Raw genomic sequence first — 27,155 nt, forward strand, 5'->3', positions numbered from 1 at the left:
TTAATGGCCAAAGCTAGGGTGAATGAAGAGGAAAGGGAGAAACGTGACTGGATTAGGGATCTATTTGGAGGTAGAGCCACAGGATTTGCTGACTGATTACATGTTAACTCGGCAGGAGGAGGGGGGGGGAAGGGGGAGGGCATTTAGGAAATAAAAAACTGCACGCATGATCACCTCCACAATAATCATCACTGCATTTTATAACAAATAGACTTGATTCTTTGTTCACCTTCACCCTTTCCAAAACCCTACCACCAGAGCTATCCCTCCACCCGAACACATTCTGCTTATTCCTGAGGATAATTTAAAAAGCTTGGGCCACCATGCATGTGCTCAACCAACCTCCAAAGTCAAGAACACGAAGGGTGAGGATACAGGGGCCTGATGTGGAAACTAGGCTGCGCCCAGCCTCCATTTACAGGGAAGAGGCAAGCAAGGGAGGCGGGTGAGTTTCTGCATATTCAAGAGATGTTTTCAGGGAAAAAAGAATTGTTCAGTCTTTTCCTACAAATGAATATTTGTGTGTACTGCCTCCTATGAAGAAACATTTTTTAAAACCAGAAAAAGAAATATAAATATTTGGTATTTGGAGGCTTTTTTTTTTTTGTCCATCCCACTCTTTTTCTTTTGGAGGCTCAAAAGAAATAATTAACCAGCCCAATGAAAGCTTTCTTCCTCCCTTCTTTATAATTAAACCATGCTAAACAGCAATGACAAAGAGTATTCTAAGTAATTTTTTAAATCTCATTACCCAAACACAACTATTTCATGATTGCATGAAATACTCCTTATTCAGACACACACACATACACACTCACATACACATAGTCATAATAATTATGGCTCCATATTCTGTTGTTTTCATTGTGAGTTAGACTGTAAACACTTTTTCATGTTTCTAAATTTTTTTAAATGTTTATTTTTTTAGAGAGAGAGCAGGGGAGGGACAGAGAGTGAGAGAGGGAGACAGAATCCTAAGCAGGCTCCAGGCTCTGAGCTGTCAGCACAGAGAACCCCGATGCAGGGCCATAACCCACAAACTGCAAGCTCATGCCCTGAGCTGAAGTTGGACACTTAACCGACTGAGTCCACCAGGCAGCCCTCATGTTTCTAAAACATGTTTATAATTACACTAGTTGCAACACAACATCCCAACAGGTTACTGAACCATAAACTATCGCTGTTAGCCCTAAGATTGGGCACTCGAATCCTCCTTTCTCTCAGTTTTGTATAATAATTTCAAAGGGATAACCCACCTTTGGTGCAAATAAAAGCTAAAACAATGCCAAACCCAGAAGCTTCAAGGCTCTTATAAAGTCACTGTAAACTCATTAAATTGCTTATAAAATCATTTATCTGTCAATGATTTGCCAAACCAAGTGAGTAAAAAGAAATACATCAATTTCATTGAGGGATTATTTACCTAGGATACTAGACTAACTCACAAAGCACAACAGGAAATGGACTGAACCTGCACCCTAGAGTGTGCACTGTCTTCGTTTTTGTTTTGTTTTGTTTTTTAATGAGTGAATGGAATACGGACTTAGAGGACCATCACCTTCTCCGCACTGTCGATTTTGCCAAAGTCTTATCAGTCTTCACTAGGTAAGCGTCCACAGATGAAACACTGCAGGAGACAGCTCTGAATGCTTTAAGAACAGTCCTACCTTAAAATAGTTTTCCTGTATTTAAACATGTGTGGGTAACTACATAAATATATGACACAAATAAATGTCATCTAGAGAGAGAACACCATCCTGTATTCTAAAGGTATCTTTTCTTTAAGGCTTCCTAACCCCTCAAGGCAAGGCTAAAAAGTGTGACATGCTATGTCATCGCCACTCTCCCAGCTGTCCCCCAGAGTCTTTGCTCTGGCATTGTATTTTAGGCAGTGCTAAAAGTAGCAGAGGGGCAAGGGGAGCCTCAGGGGGCTTTAACTTCAGAAAATGTTTAATATACCCCTTGATACTCTGACACTTAAAGGGATGTACCGTGTAGCAGACAGGAGATGGGGCTGACACGACTCAAGTTTGTTCTCAGCTTTAAAAGGAAGCCAGCAACAGCCTCTCTGTGGAGACTCCCAAAAGTCTAGGACACCAGAATGTCACCTTTTCCATGTATTTTACTCACTATCCTTAGCCTGTGAGTCCAACCATTTCAGAAGAATGTCTGAAGAAGAAAAAGAGATGGCATTCTACAGGCAAGATCCCATCATGGAACCCCTTAACTCGATCCTGGATAACTAAAACAACTGTTCAGTTTTACACACTGTATCATACTTCAAAGTCAGTGGTAAGAAGCACCACTTTAAAGAATTCCATGATGATTCCCTGTATTTTAGCATTATGTCAATGCAGACTTTCACATCTTCTGCCAAGACTTACACTGGACAAAAAATCCAAAAGGACGTCCAAATTCTTTGGACAACTGGTATTCAGCCATATCCAGTATTGCTTGAAATAATGAAGCTGTCAGCAGGGTCTTGGAAGTGTCTGGGCTATGAGAGTCTCTGGACATCATATCATGTTTCACCATGGTATCTGACATGCATTACAATTCCTCATATTCTCCAGAGAGAAGCGAAGTGACCAAGCAGGGCCAATGAAATAAGTGTTCCATTTTCCATCTACCTTAGTTTCTCTCTTGATCTTTAAAGTAATATTTTCCTGGGTTTTTTAAATCTATGTATCAAAAACTCTGTATCAAAATATTTAAGAAGTGAGAAGGGCTACACCTGATTAAGCAGGGGGAAAAAAAACAAAAAAAGCAATCACTGGCAATATTAAATGCTATGTCACTAGTCTCAGAGCTCAGCACGCTTTTTTTGAGAGAGAGAGAGCAGGGGAGGGGCAGAGAGCGAGCGAGGGAGACAGAATCCTAAGCAGGCTCCAGGCTCTGAGCTGTCAGCACAGAGAACCCCGATGCAGGGCCATAACCCACAAACTGCAAGCTCATGCCCTGAGCTGAAGTTGGACACTTAACCGACCGAGCCCACCAGGCAGCCCTCATGTTTCTAAAACATGTTTATAATTACACTAGTTGCAACACAACATCCCAACAGGTTACTGAACCATAAACTATCGCTGTTAGCCCTAAGACTGGGCACTCGAATCCTCCTTTCTCTCAGTTTTGTATAATAATTTCAAAGGGATAACCCTTTGTGTCTACAGGACACAAGCATATACCCAACTACCATTCTACCCTCAGCTCCAAAACGAATGCATTTAAAGGATACCATAAGTTAAAACTGGAATAAAAAAAAAAAAAACATTCAGTTAAGCAGATTCTTTCTCATTTTCTACTACCATTTAACATTAATTAAACATTCACCTTCTATTTTGTTAAGTGCTGCATTTAATGATTTTTTTCACCTTTTATTTTTGTACCGGTTTATAAATAATTAAATTTCCTCTACTTAGTTTTATAATGATGAAATACACGGAAATTTCTACCTGCCATGGGCTCAGAGACCTAATATCAGACAGAACAATTTCCTATAGCTCAGGTAGGCTAAGACTTACTAGCAACCTATGTGTGGGATTGAAAAACACCAACCCAGGACAACCTGACTCTTGGTCTATACACTTTTGATGTAAGATTCACGTTCACAGTTTCAAACTCAATAAATTCAATTGACAGGACTTAAAATGAGTCCTTGGGGGGGGGGGCGCAGAATACCAACAAGGAGTTAAAACTGCACGTCTCACATGGTTTACATTTTCCAATTACACTCCCCAGTTGACTTTTAATTTCTACCTCACACTTTCATTTATTAAATAAATGATGGAAATTCCTTCTAAGATTTTCTTTTTAAATATTTTAGATTCGCAGCCCACACCACAGAGGCCAAACCTTAAGCTAGCAGGGAGACGCTGTGCCTAACGGAAAAGTGTGGGTAAAATGTATCCCACAGAAAGGTATTTCTCTGAGAACACATACAGACCCAGAACTGCGGCAAGGAGAAGCAGTGAAATGTATTTCTGGGCAAACCTGGGACGTTTATTTTGTCGTTATGTCAAGAAACTACAAACATTCAGTTCAGGAGTTAGCAAGCTCTGGTCATCACGGGCCCACTCAGTGAGCCAGCCCCCCACACACCATCCTCAGCTGCAAAAAAGAAACTCTGTAAAATATGAATACGGCCAATATTCTAGGTTCCCAGGCACAGTTCAACAAAAGAAGAGAGAAACTAGACACAAATAATTTGCAAGTGGATGGAATCTGGTCGTTTTTATCCCATTCCTAAAGGACTGCAATTTGAAGCCGGGAGAAATCCCGTCCGCCATTTCACTTCTTTTTCCCCAAAGCCTCCCCTAACCCCCACGGAGAATAAACACTACAGCCCTCCAACCTTCCTTCCCCACCCCAAATCACAATTCCATCAGCCAATGAACAAGGAGATTTTCCCAGCCTGGGTTCCTGAATTGGTTCCCAAAAGACTTGGGACTCTGAATCAAAATAATGTTCAAGGAGACCATCCAATAAAAAGATATCTCCAGTTGTCATTAAAGCAAGAACAAAGAACAGTTTTGTCCTGCTCAAAACAGCCCTAACAGATTATCCTCTGTCAAGGGCCCCAGAGAAACAGAAAACAACTACAGGAGAGGCTTCCTGAGAAAGCTGAGGCCCCTCCTGTATGCTTGCCTGGTAGGCACACAGCCACCAGTTCTCCCAGTGTCACCTGTGAACCGGCTGTATCAGACCCACCTGAGCTACTGTGGAAAAGAAAAATGCCTGCTTGGTCAAACTTCCCAAGTAGAATCTCTGGGGGGTGTAGCCTGAGGACCTGTATTCTTCAACAAGCTCCCTGGGAATTCCTCTACAAAACAAAGCGTGAAAACCACCATCAAACTCAAACTATCTCTGTAGATTTCCCAAAGCCTGGACTATTTTCTCTAACACAAGTCACGGACACGGTGAATGAAATCACAAGTGCTATTTACTCACAAGTGCTAATGGTCATTCGTACGGACGTAATCCCGTTCATTTTTACTACAAACAGCCCTATGAAGTATTTCATCCCCATTTTATGCCTGAGGAAACGACAGACCCAAGATCAAACTTTTTATAAGTGACAGAGTAAAGATTTGTGGAAAATCTCCCTCTGATAAGCGGAAGTCTCAGTTTTCTCGTTATTCTACTGGTCATTTGCACAGTTAGTCATGTTCCTCTGCTCCAAAATTCCACCCCAAAGATAACCACTTCCATCGTATGCAGCAGTGTCCAAACTGCTAGAATGCTCTCTCTGGATGGGGTTACAATTTAATGGACAGAATACTTGAAAAATTTGGAAAACATCTGGAGAGATTAAGAGAAATGAGGTTCTAAGACAAATTTAACGGTTAACTGAGATCGGGCTGGGAGAACAGGATCATATGCAGAAGATGATGGAGAAGCATAAGAGACTGAGGTTAGACGTGCAGATGAACTTTCTGACAAGGAACAGTACAATAATGGCAGGGGAGTTATATAACGTCATCACCGGCAAGATTAAAAAAAAAAAAAAAAAAGGCATCATTAGATCAAGGGCAGGGCTTCTCAAACTTTAGACACTGACAAATGTCCCAGAGGGTGCAGGAAGAGGAGGTCAAAATCTCCCTCAGTGGAGAACCGTAGCTCTAAGAGTTAGAGGGGTTCTGCCTCCTAAAAGAGGGGATCGAGAGGAAGTGGAGAAACCAGATGTCCTTTCCTGGCCAACCCAGTCATGAAGAACTGAAACCGTTGGAGGGGAAAATCGAGGAACCTGGGTTACCCAGAAACCGGATGACTCCCTTGAGATGGGCAAGAATTGACTACCCTCACAAAAACGACAGAAAGGAAGAAATTGAGACAAAGGAAAGGAAGAGGAATCACTTTGCCTTACGGGACGCAGTTAATGTAAAACTAGGGCTCCACAGACCTCGGTTCCTAGGAAGGGGAGCTAGCCGAGGCTGAGTTTATGACAAAGAACATGTCAGAGCTGTTGCCAATGTCAGAGCTGAGGCTTCTTATCGTTTTAAATGGTGCTGACGTGACACCAAGATTGAACACTCTGGAATGTGAAACAGAGCTTTCTCTCTTCAAAGCCCGCAGCCACTTGAAAACACGAGAAAAGGTTAAGATTGGGAGAACTAATGTGTGTTCCTGAAATGCCTGGGAAGGCACCCCATGCTTGCACAGCAAACAACTACAGGAACCCTGGGAGGCCTAACGGGGACAGGCTAGTTGTCAATCGGCAAGTAGTGCCTAATACCCAGGGTGCTATGACAGGAACCGTACACAAAGCAAGGTCACCACACCTGGCCTTGCCCCTGGGAGTAGACAGTTTAAGTCAACTTTAAAAGTGAGCACCAAAGACATACGAACAAGGGGTGTTTTCTGTGCCTGCCAAGGCTGTCAACACAATGGCCCCTCAACATTTCACCACCTTCACCAGAACAGAAAGAGCCTGTGGTGCAAATAGGAAGACCAGGTAAACTGGCAGGAAATCTATCTAGAGCAGAAATAAGCATGCCTCACCCTCCTGCCAGGAAAGCCAAGGTGGAAGAGGCAGGGAACACCCAATCCTGGGTCCACAGCCACCCCACCTGGAGGCTGGCAGGAACCATTCTGCAGGTCAGCCCACGTTCACTATTTACCAAGCATGATAGCATTCGGGCCAACAGAAGAGAGAAGCCTTAGCCCTTCTAAAGATTTTTCCTGTCCCCATACTCAAGTCTGAATTAGGCATAAAAGCAGTTGAGACAGAAAGAGATCATTCTTCCTGGTTCTTTATTTGCCACTTCAGATGCTAATGATGCATACTTTGCCCCAAGGCAAATTTTAAATCACTGGATGTCCTTTCTCACTACATCCAACAAAATTCTCTTGGCAACTTTTCTAGGTTTTCCTTTGTGTGTGCTCAGCAAACACAAATTCTTTGAAAAATGGTGTAAACCAAACAAAATTGTGAAGGTAAATAGGCTTAGTTACAAGTAATATATTGCACTGAAGTTTACTTTCAAATGCATGGAAAAAGCACTAAGATGGATTGATGGACGGAGAGAGTAAGTGGGCAGATGAATACATGATAAAGCAAGTATGGTAAAATATTAATGGCAGACTATGGGGGATGGGTATATGGGTATTCACTGTAAACTTTTCTAACTTTGCTGCATGTTTGGAAAGTTTTCATAAGAAAATGTTGAAAGCAACTTTTAAATAATCCTGTAGCATTTATCTTGGAATAGTATGTAAGGACAAAGGGGAAATTAATAATATTTCATAGAGATAACGGGTTACAAAACATTATGTACAATATAATCCCAACTTTGTGAATACACAATAAACACCTTAAAATACCGTTTTCTCTTTTGGAGGTGGAATTATGAGTAACTTTCATTTTCTTCTTTGTGCTTTTTCTACATCTTAACCAATTTTTCTTCAATCAACATGTGTTATTTTACAATTCAAAAATTTACTTTAGGGGCACCTGGGTGGCTCAGTCGGTTGAGCGTCGGACTTCGGCTCAGGTCATGATCTCATGGTTCATGAGTTCAAGCCCCACGTGGGGCTCTGTGCTGACAGCTCAGAGCCTGGAGACTGCTTTGGATTCTGTGTCTCCCTCTGTTTCTGCCCCTCCCCCACTTGTGTGCGCACTCTCTATCTCTCCCCAAAATAAAAAATTTTTTTAATTAAAAAATCTACTTTATAATACTAAAGTTAAAAAAAATCTCTGAAGCCAACTTTAAGTTACTCACTATTGAGAATTTCATGGATAAGAAGTTTTACTATAGTGGGTTTTTTATATATAGGTTTCACTCCCTTAGATTTTTGAGAAAGGCTCAGGAGAAGACAATTCTCTAAGCTCTACTCTTGACAGTAAGGCAAGATAACAAGGAAATGTGTTTTAGCACTCAAGTTCTTTTTAAGCAGATTTTCAAGTCAAAGCTCCCAATTCGTATAATTCTACCTGCCCTGTTACATCCATCTGGTTTACCACCGACGCAAAGCACACTCCCCGACAGCCGTGTCCTCATGAGGGCCTCCTTCAGACTCCAGAAAAGCCCACAGCTGGCACATCTACCCATGTTTCTTTGCCCAGAGCACACACCACAACACCTACTTCCCAGCGCAATCACAAAGATACACCTGATGAGTTAAGTGTTGTAGCAAAAATGAGATCAAGACTCTTGCTTCCGTGTGTGAGCAAATCACATGACCCCTAGAACTCTAAAATGAGAGTACTTGTCTCAGCATACTAAAGTCTCTCTGCATTCTTTAACATTTTATAGTGTTAACAGATCTATAGGACAGACACCGCACATTCCACTCACTTCTAGAAGAGAAAAAGGGAATGAAAAACACAAGAGTTTCTCAAGGATATATTTGAGGATCCAATGTTCCAAGGCTGTGATCTGAGGTAGGTAAGGAGGAGAGAGAACTCACACACGTCTCCAAGCTTCCTGTGATGCCCTTCCAAGGGGACGGAAACCAACTCCAGTAACTCGAGTTGGATCCACAATACAAGCGTAATTCTAGGTAAATCCACTCTCTTTATCGGATTCCAACTTCTGGAGAGATTCATTTAATACGTCTCTTTTACCTTACGAGGTACAACTTCCTGGGTGCAAAACCAATCAGAAAGTTGTGGGCCTTGCAAGCAGCTGAGCACAGGGAAATGAAAGCCACCTGCTCAGCTATATAAATGACTCAGGCTGGATTAAGCTCTCCTGAGTATTCAAGAACAGCTACTTCATGATAGTGATAACCTTTATGCCCTTTGCGTTGCTTTCATTATTTCTTTAATTTTCCTTTGTTGTTGTTGCCTTAAAGTTTCAATTACATAAACAGTGGGAATCATCTATATACTTTAAGTAGGGAAGTCACTGAGCACTATTTCAAGAGTATTTATGTTTCCAACTTAGGAGAATTCACCCAAAGGTGGACTATTTTCTAAACACAGTAGAGCCCTCTCTCCTTACATCTCATTTTGACTCAATTTACCCTTTAATTAGGCATCTGTTACATGTACCACACAATGAAGGCAAGACAGCAGATACAGCAATGAGTAAAGGATACCTACTGCCCTGTGGGATGTGCGGTCTCAGTTCACCAGCACATGTGTACAAAAAAGAATACAAATATCAGCAGAGATCAAAAGTGCTCTGGCAGCTCAATGGAATGTAGACAGTCCCCAACATAGGATGGTTCTGCTTCACGAGACTTTACAATGCCACAAAAGTGGTATGCATTCAGGAGAATCTGTACTTTGATGTCTGAATTTGGATCTTTTCCTGGGCTAGCGATGTGTAGTGGGGATCCTCTCTCACGATGCTGGGCAGTGGCAGCTGCAGCTCCCGACCGGCCATGTGATCCTGAGGGGAAACTGATACACTTACATCCATTTATGTTTCACTTTCAGTACAGTATTCAATAAATTACATGAGATATTCAACACTTTGTGATCAAATAGGCTTTGTTTTCATTCTGCCCAACTGGAGACTATTAAGAGTGTTCTGAGCACACTTAAGGTTGTCTAGACCAAGCTATGACTTTCAGCAGATGAGGTATATTTGTTAGTTTATTTTGAGAGAGTGCCAGCATGAGTGGGGGAGACGGAGAGAAAGAAAGAGAGAATTCCAAGCAGGTTCCATACTGTCAGTGCAGAGCCCGATCTGGGGCTTGAACCGTGAGACCATGACCTGAGTCAAAATCAAGAATCAGACACTTAACCTACTGAGCCACCCAGGTGCCCCAGGTTAGGTGTACTAATGCATTTTCAACTTACAGTATTTTCAATTTATGATGGGTTTATTGGGATGTAGCTTCATCATAAATTGAGGAACATCTGTAAACTCTATCCTCTGCCTGGTGAAATAATGAAAAAAAGATTTTTATGAAAGAATTATTCAAGGTGTGCCTTGAAACATGGGAAATGGCAATAATACTACTCATAGCTTAACATTTATTGAGCAATGAAAACGTACCAGGTACTGTAGTATTTTGCATATATTACTAACACTAAGAATCTCATTAGGCAGCTATTTAGCCCCATGTTACAGATAAGTTCACTGAGACCTGGAGAGTGACCTGACCAATGTCAAACAGCTAGTCACAAGTAGAAGCTCCAAATCCTGGTCTGCCTGCTCCCAAAGACCACGGAGGGAAAAGTAAACAGGAAGAACTGCTGAGAAGGAAAAATAGGGGTGGGAAAGGAAGGATCAGAAGTGAAGAACCAGGGCAGTAAACACTCAAAAACTGGCTCCTGGTCTGACCCAGAAGGTCCCTTCTCTGTGGATGTATGGTCACATATTCTAATTTCAAGTAATGAACACTCATGGGAAAAAAGAGAGTAGAAAGCCAATGTCCTCATAATGTTTAATATCCATAAGAGTACATACAAACCGTCTCCTAAGCCTACTGAGATACAAAAAGTAAAAATAAGCTTTTTTTCATTTTGTTTTTTTACACCTCACCACCTAAGCTCTGGCCAACACAACCTGTTGTCATCAAGACTTAAGGATATGCTAACCTCTAAGACCTATATCACCCTAAAGTGGTCAATCAAGCAACTGCAAGTATGCTTTTGGAAGCAGACAATGTCAACACAGCATGAAAACTAACAGCACCAACATTTCTGACTTTCCTGACACTAGCAATAGCTATCCTTAAACTTTTCTGGGGTAGCATACTGCCTGGCTTGTGAAGAAAGCCAAATGCAGAAAAACCATCATGGAGGGGCACCTGGGTGACTCAGTCGGTTAAGCGTCTGACTCTCAATTCTGGCTCAGGTCATGATCTCATGGTTCGGGAGTTCAAGCCCCACCTCAAGCTCTGTGCTGACCGTGCTGAGCCTGCTTGGGATTCTCTCTCCCCCACTCTCTCTAGCCCCTCTCCTGCTTGCACTCTCTCTCTCTCAAAATAAATAAATAAATTTTGAAAAAAAAACCATCATGGAAAACGGAACCCTCTTTAAGAGCATACTTTCCCTTAGAAACTTACACCACTGTATCCTTTACCATAAATGACCTCTCAAATCCTCATCTCTGGCTCCAGTCTCTTCTCTGAGATCCCAGTCTGCAATTGTATGCATGTGACAGACACACCAGCATCCTTCCTCAGCACAAAAGCACTGCATCGCCTTGCAGCAGACAGGGCCTTGGGGATGGCTAGGCCAATGAAGTGGGAACAGTGATGAGTGGCTCTCCTTGCTGAGGCAGAGGGAAGCTCAGGCAGCTCCTCCCTTCCTGCACCCCTCCTCCTGCAGCAACCAGTCTGCAGCCCACAAGACTGAAGCAGTTTAGGGCCCCAAGCTGCTGCAGGAAGAAGAGCCAACTCGGGGCACCTCCCAGACTCTCAGAAGTACACTTTGGTTGCATTAAGCTCCTGTGATTTGGGGGTTGTTTGTTACACCATATGTTACCACCCCATAGCCCAGGCTCACCTGAGAAAACAAGCTTAGTGGACATCCAGGGGCACCAAAAATCCACCTAAAATCATTCTCCACCTTGTTCCACCTGAATCCAGAGAAGCCTACCTACCTTCTATCTTGGTTAACCTCCAGAAATCTTAGGCTCTGCCCCTCTCCTTTGCATCCCCAGGCCTGGATGAAGAAACTGCACAGAATCAGTTTGATACATTTTTATTGACGGTGAGGAAAATCTTAGGCAAAGTCAAATGAGGGACCCTTAGTTGGCTCAGTCGGAAGAGCGTGGGGTGCTTGTTCTCTGGGTCATAAGTTTGAGACCCACACTGGGTGTAGAGATTAAATAATTGTTTTTTTTAAAGGGAAGCAAAGCTTGGGGCGCCTGGGTGGCTCAGTCAGGTAAGCATCTGACTTCGGCTCAGGTCATGATCTCATGGTTCGTGAGTTCAAGTTCTGTGCTGGGCTCTGTGCTGACAGTTCAGAGCCTGGAGCCTGCTTAGGATTCTATGTCTCCCTCTCCCTCTGCCCCTCCCCTGCTCACGCTCTGTCTGTGTCTTTCTCTCTCAAAAATAAACATTAGGGGCGCCTGGGTGGCTCAGTCGGTTAAGCGTCCGACTTCGGCTCAGGTCATGATCTCGCAGTCCGTGAGTTCGAGCCCCCGCGTCGGGCTCTGTGCTGACCGCTCAGAGCCTGGAGCCTGTTTCAGATTCTGTGTCTCCCTCTCTGTCTGACCCTCCCCCGTTCATGCTCTGTTTCTCTCTGTCTCAAAAATAAATAAACGCTAAAAAAATTTTTTTAAATAAATAAACATTTTAAAAAATTTAATAAATAAAAAAGGGAAGCAAAGTCAAATGAATTTTAAGAAGTTAGACTTTTAAAAGAAAGATGGAAATTCTTGGGAGATAACCAGAAAAATATTTATTTTGGAAAAAAAAAATGTCTCAATCATGAAGCTCAATGTCTACTTAGATATGTAACTTTTCTATTATAACACACTAACATGATTGAAAACAATCTCCATTCCTACCCATGTTACAAGGGCATGACCATTCTAAAGTCATCAGAGCAGATAAAAGAGGTATCTAAATGTGCTTATGTTTTTTTAAAGATTATATCACCACTACTCAGAACATCCTAGAAACTGATACTCTTCACAAATACCACCCACAATTGTCAAACTTAAAAGCTCAAACTCACAGAATTGTAATGCAAATATAAAACGTTCCCTTCAAAGGTCATTTACCACCATTTTTTCCCACCCTTTCTTGAAAGGGGCCCACACATGCAGGCTAAGAGAATGGCTATGAAAGAAAACATACGTTGTGGTTACATAAAAGTTTCTAGCTTAGAGGTACTGCAAACTTCATTACCGGGTCCCAGATCATACAAGCTACACAGAAACATCAAGACACACACACATGCCCTTTGATTTATCTACTAGTTAAGCAAACTGTCATACTTTGAATAATGTATCTAAAATCCACTCAGAAAAATATTTAATCTCCTTTTTATTTTCGGTGAGAACAGCAGGGAAGGTTTTCTTTTTATCATAAGGGCAATCTATACAAAATGATACACAATTTGATTATTATTCCACTTGCCTGTCTCTGAAATAAAGCAAAAATACGCTCATCAAAATTTCAATCATGGGGCACCTGGGTGGCTCAGTCAGTTGAGTGGCCAACTCTTGGTTTAGGCTCAGGTCATGATCTTGCGGTTCGTGGGTTCGAGTCCCACATTGGGCTCTGTGCTGACAGTGGAGAGCCTGCTTGGGATTCTCTCTCTCTCTCCTTCTCTCTCTGCCCCTCTCCTGCTTGAGCTCTCTCTCTCTCTCTCTCTCAAAATAAGTTAAAACACAGTTTAAAAAGGAAAGGTAACAGAACACCTGAGTGGCTCAGTAGGTTAAGCTTCTGACTCTTGATTTCAGCTCAGGTCACGATCTCACGGTGTGTGAGGTTTGTGAGTTTGAGCTCCACATCGGGCTCTGAACTCATAGTGCAGAGCCTGCCTGGGATTCATTCATTCTCCTTCCCTCCCTCCCTCTCTCTCTCTCTCTCTCTCTCTCAAAATAAATAAATAAACTAAAAAAAAAAAAGAAAGAAAGAAAGAAAGGAAAGGTAACTAATTAGTGGCTCATCCTCCCCATGGGCATTTAATCACACTGAACAAACTGAAACTTCAAATCCTCTTGACTAACTGACAAATCTTATACCTTCAATATGCTAGGGCAAACAATTACCATTAGTTATCAACCAAGACAATAAAAATCCACCCAAGAGTGCCTGGGTGGCCCAGTTAGTTAAGCGTCCAACTTTGGCCCAGGTCATGATCTAGCAGTTCACAAGTTCGAGCCCCACTTCAGGCTCTCTGCTGACAGCTCAGAGCCTGGAGCCTGCTTCAGATTTGGTGTCTCCATCTCCCTCTGCCCCTCCCCCACTCGTGCTCTGTCTGGTCTGTCTCTCTAAAATCAATTTTAAAAAATTATATATTTTTTTTAAAAACCCACCCAGAAGGTAAAGCATGACTGTTCTCTCTCCCACCCCACCTATTTAATTTCAAGAGTATTACTGAATATGGCAGGATTGCTCAAGTTTTCTGCTCAACAGAAGTATACATTACAATTAGACTGACCATCCTTCATTTCAACCATATGAGTCAAGAGGAAGTAGTATTAATTATTTATTGGTTAGCACACATCCACCAAGTATTTACCACACCTGTGCACCTGTTCATAATGGTCATTTCTGTTCTAGAGTTTCCACAGAGTTCACCAACCCTGGGAACAACAGAGAAGCAGGAAGTTCTGCCTTTTTAACCATGCTTTGTGCCTTTAAACACCCAAACCAGTGAGTTGCAGGTAGTATTTGCTGGTAGGAAACACTCCTGTCCTAAAGTTATGACCTTGTATCTTCATACGCCTTCCAACTTATTTTAACTTGACATAATATTCTACTTCATAAAGCATCATCAACAGTCTGTCTTCTGTCTTCAAGTAGCTCATCAGAGGAAACCTACACCAGGAAACCTTTCACCATAGCTGTGTGCAAACAACTCTTTCAGCACAGAGCATTCATGTAAATATTCCCAATCCTGGTCCTGAAAATAAAATTCAGACACAGACTCACTGATTCCACTATAAACCAAACTGTACACTGTTGCCAGGGCCCTGAGATGGGAGGGTTCCTTGCAGATAACAGACCCGCTCTGTCACACTTATTCAGAAACTGACTTATTGATCATTATTCATTTCAGCTCTGTAGAAAGAATGAGGCATCTCAGTTGAAACTAACAAGCAAGAGGAAGACATTTAAAAAGTACCTCTTGGGGCGCCTGGGTGGCGCAGTCGGTTAAGCGTCCGACTTCAGCCAGGTCAAGATCTCGCGGTTCGTGAGTTCGAGCCCCGCGTCAGGCTCTGGGCTGATGGCTCGGAGCCTGGAGCCTGTTTCCGATTCTGTGTCTCCCTCTCTCTCTGCCCCTCCCCCGTTCATGCTCTGTCTCTCTCTGTCCCAAAAATAAATAAAAAACGTTGAAAAAAAAAATTAAAAAAAAAAAAATAAAAAGTACCTCTTCAGTCATCCAGAACCTTTGCCGCTCTCACTTCAGAAGAGGTGAAAAGAAGGAAGCTCACGGCCTGAAAGACCACACACCTTCATTTTACAGAGAGAAGGGACTTATAAGGCAAAGATTATCTTAATACCTTGTGCTCAGTAAACAGAGAAAACTAATACCTTCATTCGGTTAAGTGTGTATATAAGGAAGTTAGTGAAACTTACTGTTCTTAAGAATGTTTCCTCCCTACCTCATCTGCAGGAAACAGCACCCACCTTCCTCCTAAGCTTGATTTCCAGTCAATAAACCCTTCAGAAAGAAGTCTTCTCCTCCAGCCCACCACTCCAGAACCACTTCTCCACGCTGAACCTGGCTAACACTCCTAACCCTGCACCCTTGGGAAAACCACTTAACCTCCCTGAGCCTCCTGAGATGTGGGGGACCTGGACTAAATGTCTAAGGAGGGCTTGCAGGTATTACTAGGAAACCTGTTTAGAGCATGCTCCAAAAAGCACCAACTTGCGAAAGAACCCAGTCCATGTGCTATGACTAATCTTGACCCACACATTTCAAAATTCCAAAAGTGTTCACAGCATATAATAGTAAACTTTAGCTAAAAGTCTGTTTTCAGACCGTATTTTTAAATGGTAAATTATAACGACAAGTTACACATGAAAACATTCTCCTTACAACCTATTAAATCATCGGGGCGCCTGGCTGGCTCAGTCAGAAGAGCATGCAACTCTTAACCCTGGGGTTAAGAGCCCCACGTTGGGTATAGAGACCACTATATATATATTATATAGAACAACAAATAAATCTTAAAACAAACAAATAAATCTTAAAAAAAAAAAAAAACATATCAAGTCATGACCAGTAAGGCTCATATTCCTCCTGATCCCCTTGTACATGTTCCTAGTGTTGCTGATTTGGTGTATATCCTTCTGGTCCTTTCTCTAGGCATTTATACACACATTTTTGAAGCCACAGAAAGCATGTAGCATAGGAGTGTAGACTCTAACATAACCCCATTCAGGGGAAGAATCTGCCTCTGTCAATACTTAGTCATAAGTACATATATGTTCCCTGCTCTATATCCTGTTTCTGGACATATATTCCATAGGTCTATGACAGGATCTCCCCTGCAGTGCTATGTATGGGGACCCAGAGATGGAGCAGGAGATAAGGAAACATAGGGGAACAAATGTCTACGTAAATACAGCAACCTAAACAGATTAATCATAAGAACATAGTTCCAAATTAAAAAAAAGAAATAGTATGAGCTTGAGCACAAAATCACTTATGTAAGTTTAAAGCAGACATAAATGTCCTCATCTGCTAGAATATCCACACAACTCACAGGATTCCTGTGAAATGGAATACAACACTTAACATAGTCCCTGTCACATTTTAAGCACTTAGTAAATATTCACTATTGTTCATTAGATAAAAAGAAGTTCACAGCATACTGTAAATTTTCTATGCCAAAATTTCATTTACAGTGTCATTCTTTCTCCTAAAGGGCTTTCTTTTCCCTTCCTTAAAAAAAAAAAAAGATAAAAGAGATTGAAAAGCTATGTTCAAAATGCTTGCAGTGGTTACCTCTGAAGGGAATTATATGTGGGTTTTTTTGCTTATTCTCCTTGCTGGGCTATATTTCTACAACAAATATATATTACTTTGGAATGTTCTTTGGTCTTTCATCTTCCTTTCAATATGATTAATGACCAGGAAAAAAAAAAAATAGAAACAACCTAAGAAATCCACCACTGGGGAAATAAATCAATTATAGTGCATACAAACAGCAGAATATTCCATAGCCCCTTTTTGTCAATGTGGGAAAATAGCATACTGTTGTCTGGGGGGAAAGCAAGCTCTGAGACTGCACAGAGATCCAAGAGGCCATGGATAACAGTGGTCAGCATGGATTCTGGTAGATTCTGGAGCCAGTCCACCTACTTCACATCCTGCCTGCCACTCAGACACTGTTCAACCTAAGGCAAATCAGCCTCCCTGAGTCTCAATGCCCATCTGCAAAATGAAGGTTGACGATAGGGTCTTCCCTCATTCAGTTGCAGTAAATGAATGCAAAAGATGTAAAAAACAAAAACACCACGCAGAAGGTCCACTAAAAGATGTGTGCGTTTTACCGATGTAAATTAACCCTCAATGAAGTTGACTGAAAAATACATGCACACACGCAAAAGGTCACGTACGGTACTCTTCCATTTATATGAAATATCCAGAATAGGTAAATCCTTAGAAATTGAAAGCAGAGTGGTGGTTGTCAGGGGCTGAAGAGAAGCGAGAGCGGAGCGCGACCGCTGAGTAGGCCTGGGGTTTCATTCTGGAGGGATTGTGAAGTTTCGGAACCAGACAGAGGTGATAGTTACATAACATTGTCAATGTACTGACTGCAACTGAATTGTTCACTTTAGAAAGGACTGATTTTATACTATGTGAATTTCACTGTAGGAAAAAAATGCATGCAAAACAACATGTTTTATCAGAACATACCCAAGTGAAAAGATAACATAAACATTCAAGAAGGCTGAAAGGGGAAAAGGAATGAGGAAGGTGGAAAGCACAAATGAAAGCCAAAGCAAATGTGACACAGCATAATTCTGCTAAGAGCTCTGCCTGGCCTGCTGACGGCAGTGTGCCTTGAACAAAAGGGGGGCTTGCCTAAACCCTCCACACCTGGGGCCAACACGTTGTCTTGGTTTGCGGCCTTTCTTCATTGCCCAAAGAAATGGTATTCACCTCTCTTCTTCATTTCTTAGTCTCTGCTATGTACCTTGGCGCTCTCTTCACGTGAGCACACACCATCCCTTCTGACTGTTCTGAAGCTCAAGGCATGTACCATGATTCACACTGTTTATTCAGTTTTCATGACTGGTTTGTAATTTATACTTGATCATACATAATATGCCAATTAGTGAGAATTTCATAATGAAGAATCAACACGGTATGCTCCTACCTATACCAAAATAAAACCCTATTCTGTAATAATTTTAATTTTTTTAATTTTTTAAATGTTTTTATTTATTTTTGAGAGAGAAGAGAGACAAAATGAGAGAGGGGGAAGGGCAGAGAGAGAGGAAGACACAGAATCCCAAGCAGGCTCCAGGCTCTGAGCAGTCAGCACAGAGCCGGACATGGGGCTCAAACTCATGACCCACAAGATCATGACCTGAGCCGAAGTCAGACAATTAACCGACTAAACCACAAAGCACCCAATAAGTTAATTTTTAGAGCTATTGTACATGCATCCTTCATAGCCAAACCCCTCCCGCAAACTACTACTGTGACCACCAAACAGCCAGAAGACAGCAATGCCCCTCCGTCCATTTCCATGCCCTCCAAGCTGAGGGGGATTTATGGTGATTTCACAGGAAAAAGAAGTAAGTTAGCTGGATGGTTCATCACATGATTCTTTGCTCCAAGATGACCCTTCCCAAAGCCTGGTGACCGCCTGGCCTGGCTGTTTGGTATTAAGTTTAAAGACCTGGAGTTAGTTCAGAGGATACACACAGTGTTGTCGAAAATCCATGAAGTTCACCTTGGAGCTTCTGGCTCCTTCAACAACCATGCCAAAAACTCTGCACTTTCTGGATGTTTACCAAACCCCAAACATCAACATGTCACCTGCTCAATTACACTGTATCTAACAGACTTCTCTGGGATTTTGTTTTCATGAAAATAAACTAAAGGTCTGCCCTTTTTAATACTTAGTCACAAATGTCAGTTGCCTCAAGGTGACACAGGAGACAAGCGTGACATTTGTGAAGAACGCCAGCTGGAAAGAATCATATACGGAACACACACATACATGCACACACGGAAACATCTCCTTCTGGGTTAAGGAAACATAGGCATTTTAGAAAAATAAAAAAAGCCTTTTATCAGAGCCGGGGTAAAGGTCATGTCCGTGGTACTAGAGCGGAGGACAGAGCCACCTCTCAGATGCACTGTGCCCTGCTCTCATAGGACCTGCTAAAGAGGAGGGTCTGTTTCAGTGCCAAGTGTGATCTGGCATCTCTAAGGACTGGACAGTTATGCAATACAATTATTTTTTTGCACAGCATCCCTCCCACAGGGCATTCCAATAAGCTTGACAAAGGGAGTCATTCATGGACTTGATAAAAGCAAAGTAAGGAGAAACTTTGTAACATGAAGGAAAGACAGGAAATAAACAGTTGAGATGTGGAAAGGGCTCCCAGCACCTCCCTCCTAGGCTTTCATCTGCCCACCCAATCCACAGGACAGAGGCAGAAAAGAGGAAGGTAACCAAAGAAAGATGGAACAGGGAAGAATGAATGAAATCAGAGGCGACAGAGGACAGGCCTCTGTGTCCAGAGAAGGTACATCCTCGCTGTTGGCAAACAGTAAAATGATCTTCTGTCAACCGAGCTGGGATTGGTTTGGATTTTTGTTTTTGTTTTGATTTTTGAGGCCAGCTATTGATTGTACTTGTTAAATAATAAACACAAGTCACAAAATATCTTCTTAATTTTATGACTTACCAGCCTAATTTATTTTGACAGAAACAGAAGTGTGCCTACACACCAAAGCAAAAGTTGTGTTTGGCTGTTTAAAGATCTCCTTGGAATCCTGCAAGAAATTCCTGGGTTGGGGGCAGTCCAGAAGAAAGGCCTAAATGTCCTTCTTCAGGGAGACAAGTCATCTAATGAAGTGGTGAGACATCATTCTTAGCTTGAGCAAACCTTACAGAAATATAAGTCCTTAGGCAGAGAAATTTTGTTGTAAGCCTCCTTCAAAAGAAGACATTGTCTTCTTTCAACCTTCTAAAGACAAAGCTGATTTGACCACGGTACCTCTTATTCATGGATGATCTCATGAAGAGGAGAGGACTTTGATCAACCAAGGTGCTCTCATCATGTCTGCACCAAGCACTCCCCAGCAAGGTGAATACCTGCATAGTTCCAGGATGCTTTTCCCAACAAGGTCTGGGGACGAAGCTCTTTAAATAAAAAGTCAGCCTGGGTGCTTACAGGGAGGTGGCTGGGCTAAGGTCAGCTCCAGCCCTAGGTTCTTAGCTGCAGATACGCTTGTCAGGTAAAGCAGACTTCTCTTAGGCCTGCTAGGACTATACTGCCACAAGGAACTTCCTTATGAATCTGAAGAAACTCCCAAAACCCAAACAGGTGATAATGTGCTTCACTGAAGCTCTAACAGTATCTTCAAAAGCATCCTACTCTCCCAAGTTATCCAAGAACATCCACAAAGGGTGCCTGGAATTCTTTGCCATACAGGGAATCCATTTCATTACAGATCTACCTTGTTCAATTTCCTATTGATTTTCATTATCATGGAAGAAGAGTCATAGATAGGTATAGATTTAGATCAAAGGTAGATAGATATCTCAAAGCCGGTCCTGAAAACCAATGTGTTCTTAAAAGGGGAAAAAAAAGGCATAACTACAATTTCAAGGTCAAGTCCATGATTTAGTGTCATGATTTAGTAGACAGACGCAGCTTACTAGCAGCAAACCATTTAAATTCCACCTTGAAAATACCAGGATATATAGGGATCATATAAACATCTTCTAATACTGTGTCATCTTTAAGGAGGCAATAAATGAGGTTACTGGTATGGCTCTTGCTGATGGGAATCCTGACAGAGAGAAGACTGAAACAGCACCAGACCACATAACTTGGAAAAGGGTGCCACCGACTAGCCCTTGCTCTGCCCTACAAAGCCTTTCTCTTCAGGACACAAACACTGCTGCTGTTGCTCACTGAAGCCCCACAGGACACTGTAGGTTTCTGTTTCATCATACAGAGGGTCCAAAAGCCTGCCTTGGATGTCCAAAGTAGGGAAGTCACCTGGAGACAACTACAAAAGCTGAGAAAATTCCCAGAAGAAATGTCAGGAAAAGTTCACTTTCACAGTGTCTACGTGTATCATCTTTTCCAAGAAACTGACTAGACAACGTTTGACCATCAAAAATAGTGATCGGGGACTACAGACACACCACGTGTACCAAGGTAAGGACAGGAGTGGAAATCCTCTACGCCCCCAGTTTACAGCCAATGCTCAACCCAGGTGGGCTCACCAGAGCAAGGGCCAGGTCACCTACAGAACATGACTCATGACAGAAATTCCTGACCATTAGACTGGAAGGGCCGAGAGGCAAACTCAAAAAAGTGTCCTGTTTCCCCAAAGGTAATTCCAGCCACCGAGAGCAAAGGCAAGAACACGGAAGAGACTTCTCAAAAAACTAAAATAAAATAAATAAAAGTGGGGAAAAAAATAAAAGCAGATTCCAAAAGGTCTAAAAGAGGCGGGAAAGCCTAAATTGGATAAAGAGAAAATAGTAGCACAGTCAAAAGACTGATGGTCACACAGCCATTCAATAAATAGGGACCAGCTCCCACCAAGTGGCAAGAGCCCTGTTAAACGTTACTCAGGATATAAACCTGGGGCGGACATGTTTCCTACCAGAGCAAATAAGCTTCTGCCCAAATAGCTGCACTATCCAGTTGCATTTCCTCTAAGTTGATTTCCTCTAAGAACTACATGAATCAAGGATTTGGGATAGGCATTTGGGTTGAACCTTAAAAGATACTCAGAATATATATTAGGAAAAAAAAGAGAGATGCTTAGCATGCTGGAAAGTGGCCAGAGGGTCTACAAAGGCAAAAAGGTGATACTAGCCATTTATTTTCAGGAAATCGCACTAACGAGGAATAATGAAAGATTACTTGAAAAAGCACACTGGGACCAGATCATGGCAGAGCTTAAATAATATTCAAAAAAAAAAGTGGGGGGGGGGTGCAACCCACAGAGACCAGCAGGGCCAGGAGGAGCAGAGACACCTGGGCAAGCGGTGTCACTTGCTGTGATCACCGACGGCCCCTGCATCAAAATGAAACCAAACACAGAAGTACAAGACGTGGGATGACTGGTGCTCTTCTGTTCCTTGCCATCCATGACTATTTGTTTAGGAGAGAACACGTAATCAGTCTAACAGATAAGCAATGATCCCAGGGCCCCAGGAAGGCAGGCAACACACCAACCCCTGTGGAGCACTCCTACCTTGGCCGGGCAAAATCTCGATTTTCTTACCAGTCCTATGTGGTACCTAAAGCACTTTAGTAAGCCAATCATGTATCGTTATGTCAAGTAAGTTTCAAAAAAATTGTTTTTCAGATACTTTGGGTGTTTTCAGACACTTTCTATATACACTTAACCCAATTTTCTGGTTAGCTGCCATGCAGAGTATAGGTAAGTCACAATAGGGGACAGGGGGTGGGGAAAGGAGGGGGAGGGGGGGACTTCCTCTCACCCCATGCTGAGATCTTCTAGCCCAGTCCTCTCCTGCTCCTCTTCCTCACGGACAGGAAGGTTTTCCCTTGGGCTTCTTTTACTCTCCTGCTACTAGCCCACAGAGGGTTGTTTGTAGGTCTCTTCTGTCCTCCACTGTCCAAATCCAATGTCAGACAGATGCTCTCTCCAAAGAGAGCTTCTAGCCCAACCCTAATTTTCTCTCCAAGTGGTCTGCAGCAAGCAAGCACTCCTCTCTCAATACACACACACGCACACACACACCCCTTCGGTTTCTCCATTGCTTTCCTAGCAATCTGCATTGTCTTAAGATCCAGGCTTAGGAGCAAAAGAAGTCATTTCTTGGAATCAACCTTTAAGGGGCACCCGGGTGGCTCAGTTGATTCAGCATGACTCTTGATTTCGGCTCAGGTCATGATCCTGGACTGGGGTCATGGGGTAAAGCCCTGCATTGGGCTCCATGCTCAGCATGGAGCCTGCTTAAGAGTCTCTTGCTCCTCTACCCCTCTCCCCCACTCACACACACACACACACACACTCTCCCTCCCTCTCTCTCTCTAAAATAAAAAATAAAAAAAAAGTTTAAACAGAATCAACCTTTAAAAAGATAAGACTGTGTTCATACCTTCACACAGACCATCCAGGCTCTTGCTTACCTTGATGCGAAGATAGAGGACAAGCTGAGTTTCTTTAAACTGTTTTTCTTGCTTTCATCTAGATATAGAGACAGGTAGAGAGATGGCTAATCTTGATTCACAAGCCTCCATTAAACTTTATCATGTAAGCATCTTTCACTTATCTTAGTGTGGTATGCACTTGAAAACATAATGGCACGTTACGGAGCATTCACAGAAAAGAGAGGAAGAGTCGTCATTTCCTTGTGTACTTGAATAATCATGGTAATCAAGATTGTTCTTTGTTAACAATCTTCAATGTGAGAAAAAGTAATGGAATGAAATATTGAGGCTCAACTACCAACAGAAATAAATACCAAACAAAGCCTCTAAAGAGCTACGCAGGGACTATGCTATTGACTTACCTGGGAGGGAGGGTTCTCCTGGAACAAAGACTCTAAGCTGTGGGCAGTCATGGTTAAGAGTATGGACTTGAAAGAGAGGGAAACTGAATCGGACTTGCAATTGTTTTAAACCTCTGGGCTTTGGTTTCCTCACTGGCTTGATAGGAGTATTAAATGAGATGTGTGTGTAAAATCTTTGGTAGAGTAGCTATTATATTAATACAGCACTGATGAAGTGTAAGAGATGACTAACGTGGGCACAGAGCTTTTCTCGAAAAGAGATGACACAAACAGGCAATGCCAGAAGAGATGTCAAAATCTCTTTCAACTGGATCAAGAAAAAAAGATCATAAAATGAAGGCCAATATTTCTAGGGCAAGTTCTGGTTCTAAATAGTTCTCTGCTAAATATCTTAGTTTCTTTCGGATGTTAAAAAAAATACCAAAAACAAAAACAAAACGAACTTCTTAAATTGCCAAAGATAATACAACTGTACATGTGTGCAATTGAGGAGATTGTAAGATTCTACATCCTGAGTCACTGACAATCAAAAAGCATCTCCAAGTAAATCTAGGCTCTGTGGAAGGGGTTATATTTTAAAGTGGGCCTCCACAGGAAAACCATAATTGGAAAACATTTTTTTCAGCAAAAGGTAAAAGGTCTTTGACTTTGAGTGCTGAGCTGACAGAGCCAGAAATAACAGTTCCTTTTATTTCCCACGTCCATTACTTTTGTATTAAAATTATTGTTTGTTAACTTGGTTAAATCATAGTGAGCTGCTGTTGATTTCAACACAGGGAGGCAAGTGAACACGTGAACAGGATGATGAGAAGTAGAAAATCCCACCAGAACCAGGATACCTTCGTTCAAAGGCACAACTCAATTAAATTCACATCCTGGGGTCATTTGCTGATTTCTCAGAACAATGGTAAATTTAGTTACTGGGGAAACAAAAAAAAACCATTGTTTCGTTTCATTATAACTCTTCCTTGTTGAAAGTTTAAACTGATTATCTCAGAATCCACAGTTTACATACAAGATGAAAGCATGATGCTAATACATGCACATCTTTAAAAAGCCAGATATGTATACATACACGCGTGCTGACGTATGTATTCAACTAATGCTAGCATTTAACCCATGTTTGTAGAGACAGCACTAAACTTCAAAAATTGTTTTTATCATGCGAATTATCCAGTTTTTATCAAAACATTAATTCTGGGCTGCCTGGGTGACTTAGCCGGTTAAGCATCTGCCTTCAGCTCAGGTCACGATCTCGTGGTTCATGAGACTTCAAGCCCCACATCAGGCTCTCTGCTGTCAGTGCAGAGCCCGCTTCAGATCCTCTGTTCCCCTCTCTGCCCCTGCCCTGCTCGCTCACTCTCTGTCTCAAAAATAAACATTAGTCCTATTAATCTCTCACTACATTCTGTCTTGAAACAAACTTTACAACACACAGTGGGTGGTGGGAACTTAACAAACTGGATTTGAAATCCCTTCCTTTAAGATTCTGACAATAACTATATATGACATGCTACTAACAAAAGACAGAAGGACTTTGGGGATGGGGCGATCGGCTCTAAATTTTGGTTACACACCTCCACCAGGCAATTACCTCACTGGGGTGCAATCAGTTCTGTTTTCCCCTGTAAACTTTTCTAAGTCTCTCAAGGTCAGACCCCAAAAGCAGCTTCCTCTAAATCACCAAGATGCAGCAACGTGTGACACACACTGGAACTCAACAAACACAAAAAACGGATTGTCAACCCATCCTGTGATCAAGTAAAAGCAGGGAGGTATAAAACCTGACCTGTGGCCAGCCCACAGCTGCTCAGGTCTTTCTGAAGAATAGACTCATCCCTCCCCCCACCCACTTTTTCATATTCTGAGATGCATGGTCCTACCTTCTCCAAAACGTGAGGAAGAACTTTCTTAACAGACACAAAGGTTCGTACTACCTGACAGGAGATTCCAGGATATTACAGGATTGTTCAGAGAGGGGTACATCTGTGTGTTTTTTCTTTTTTTTTTTTTTTTTCCTTTTAAGCGTTGAATAGTCTGCTGTTTAGACTGAATTTTTTTAGTCTGGTTTCAATGTCGGGAAGTATATGAACAAAGCCCTATGGTTTTCTCTCTTTTACGATGAGACGTAGGAGTCCGCTGCCAGAATTCTGTGTTCTTTATAGATGTCAACACTTTAGCATTAATGTTCATAACATTTTCAAACCTCCCCACATCCCCATCACGGACTTAGGTATACGGCAGGCCATGGGGATTGCTGCCTTATGCAACAGATTTATTGACTAAATTTTTATGTACTTTGTATGGTAAGAAAGAGATGAGGGCATTTTTAAAAGATTCCTGGTCCTCTCACAGAATCTCCAGAGCCCTTTGTACCAATACAGTAGTATTAATTTATTTGGAGGACACATATTGTCTGTGCGTTTCCTATTTATGAATGCTTAAATTAGTGCTTGAGTTACCATAAAACTACTCTTTTAACAATACAACCTATTAAAATATTAGTTATATTATGTAAAAAATTAGTAATTATCTAGTTTTTATCTAGTAATAAAACTAGATAATTATCTAGTTTTTATCTAGTAATAAAAAATACTAGGAGAGAGAAAGAAAGTTTACCTGAATGACTACATAACAGGTGTTCAAATTTATTGAATGACAGTGAATTCTCCAAGTCAGTGAATCCTCAATTACCCACAGCAATGGAAAGGTACGCTGGTGTGAAAAGTACAAATAATTTAAAAAGACTTCACATGCTGAGGACTTTCTACGTAAAACGGAGATACCTGAACCTTCCTCATGGTGTTACCGTGAGGACTAAATGAGCTACAAAAATAGCTCCTCAGTGCTAATTGCTATAATTACGATCATCATCTTCATTATTGATTACGCATTATATTATCCAGCAAGGCCAACATGATGGTCCTGATTTTGATGATGAACCACCATGAAGCACAATGAGGCCAAGGAACTGGCTCCCGGTCACAAAGCTGGAAAATGATGCCAACGGAATCTGAGCCCATGTCGGCCTGATGTGCAAGTTTCAGCCCAACTACCATGTGATGCTGCTTTAAACATAGGGGCCTTTCAGGGTGCCTGGGTGACTCAGTCGGTTAAGCGTCTGACTTCGGCTCAGGTCATGATCTCACAGCTCGTGAGTTTGGGCCCCATGTCTGTCTGAGCTGTGCTGACAGCTCAGAGCCCGGAGCCTGCTTCGGATTCTGTGCCTCCCTCTCTCTCTGCCCCTCACCGATTCTGGCTCACGTGCTCTTTCTCTCAAAAATAAACATTAAAAAAAAAAAAAAAATAGGGACCTTTCCTCTAGAAACTAACTCTACTGATAGCTTGAGAAATCCTAAAGGCAGGTCAAATAGCAAAAGCAGGGAGGCGATTTGCAACCAGAGGTCACTGGGTTCACATCCAGCTGTGTGACCTTCAACAGATTATGTGATGGCCCACGTCTCTACTTCCTGATGTGTACAATTGGGATAATCATACCAATCCTGGCAAGAATGAGGTAAGGATGGCACATAAAAGATGTCAAGTACTCAGGCCAGGCAACACACAGCAGGTCCTCCAGGAAGTCTCAGAAGCATCCTGTCAGCTTACACTGCCCTTACATGGCCTCAAGTCTTCCAGGTAGAGAGGAGAATAGGAGAATTTTAATTGCCAACGTTTTTCTTCAAAGATCACTAGATCTCAAGAGATACAATAAAATTCTCCCCAAGAGTCAAACAACTTCATTACCTGTAATTTTTCTTTGGTCATATGCAATTTCATACACATGTATCTTTTGCCTCTATGTACATAAAGAAAAAAAACGATGTAACAGTCACATATTCTATATATAATCATATTTACATACACTTT

At 42.0% G+C, this 27,155-nt stretch overlaps 1 protein-coding gene across 2 annotated transcripts in view; it reads right to left on the minus strand.

Moving 5' to 3' along the window:
- The window catches only part of STK39 (serine/threonine kinase 39), a 312,573-nt gene that overhangs the window by 265,331 nt on the left and 20,087 nt on the right, over positions 1-27,155 (minus strand). Inside the window, exon 1 of one of the 2 annotated variants that reach the window (XM_086718822.1) lies at positions 14,951-14,972. The exons of the other annotated variant lie outside the window; for it this stretch is intronic. The gene's annotated coding sequence lies outside the window, so the exon portion shown is untranslated. Of the gene's footprint in view, positions 1-14,950; positions 14,973-27,155 lie in introns of those variants that run through there. 2 annotated transcript variants of the gene reach the window in all.

This window comes from Puma concolor, chromosome C1 (genome assembly GCF_028749965.1).
Source record: "Puma concolor isolate L17-30 chromosome C1, mPumCon1.1.hap2, whole genome shotgun sequence".
NCBI classification, from domain to species: Eukaryota; Metazoa; Chordata; class Mammalia; order Carnivora; family Felidae; genus Puma; species Puma concolor.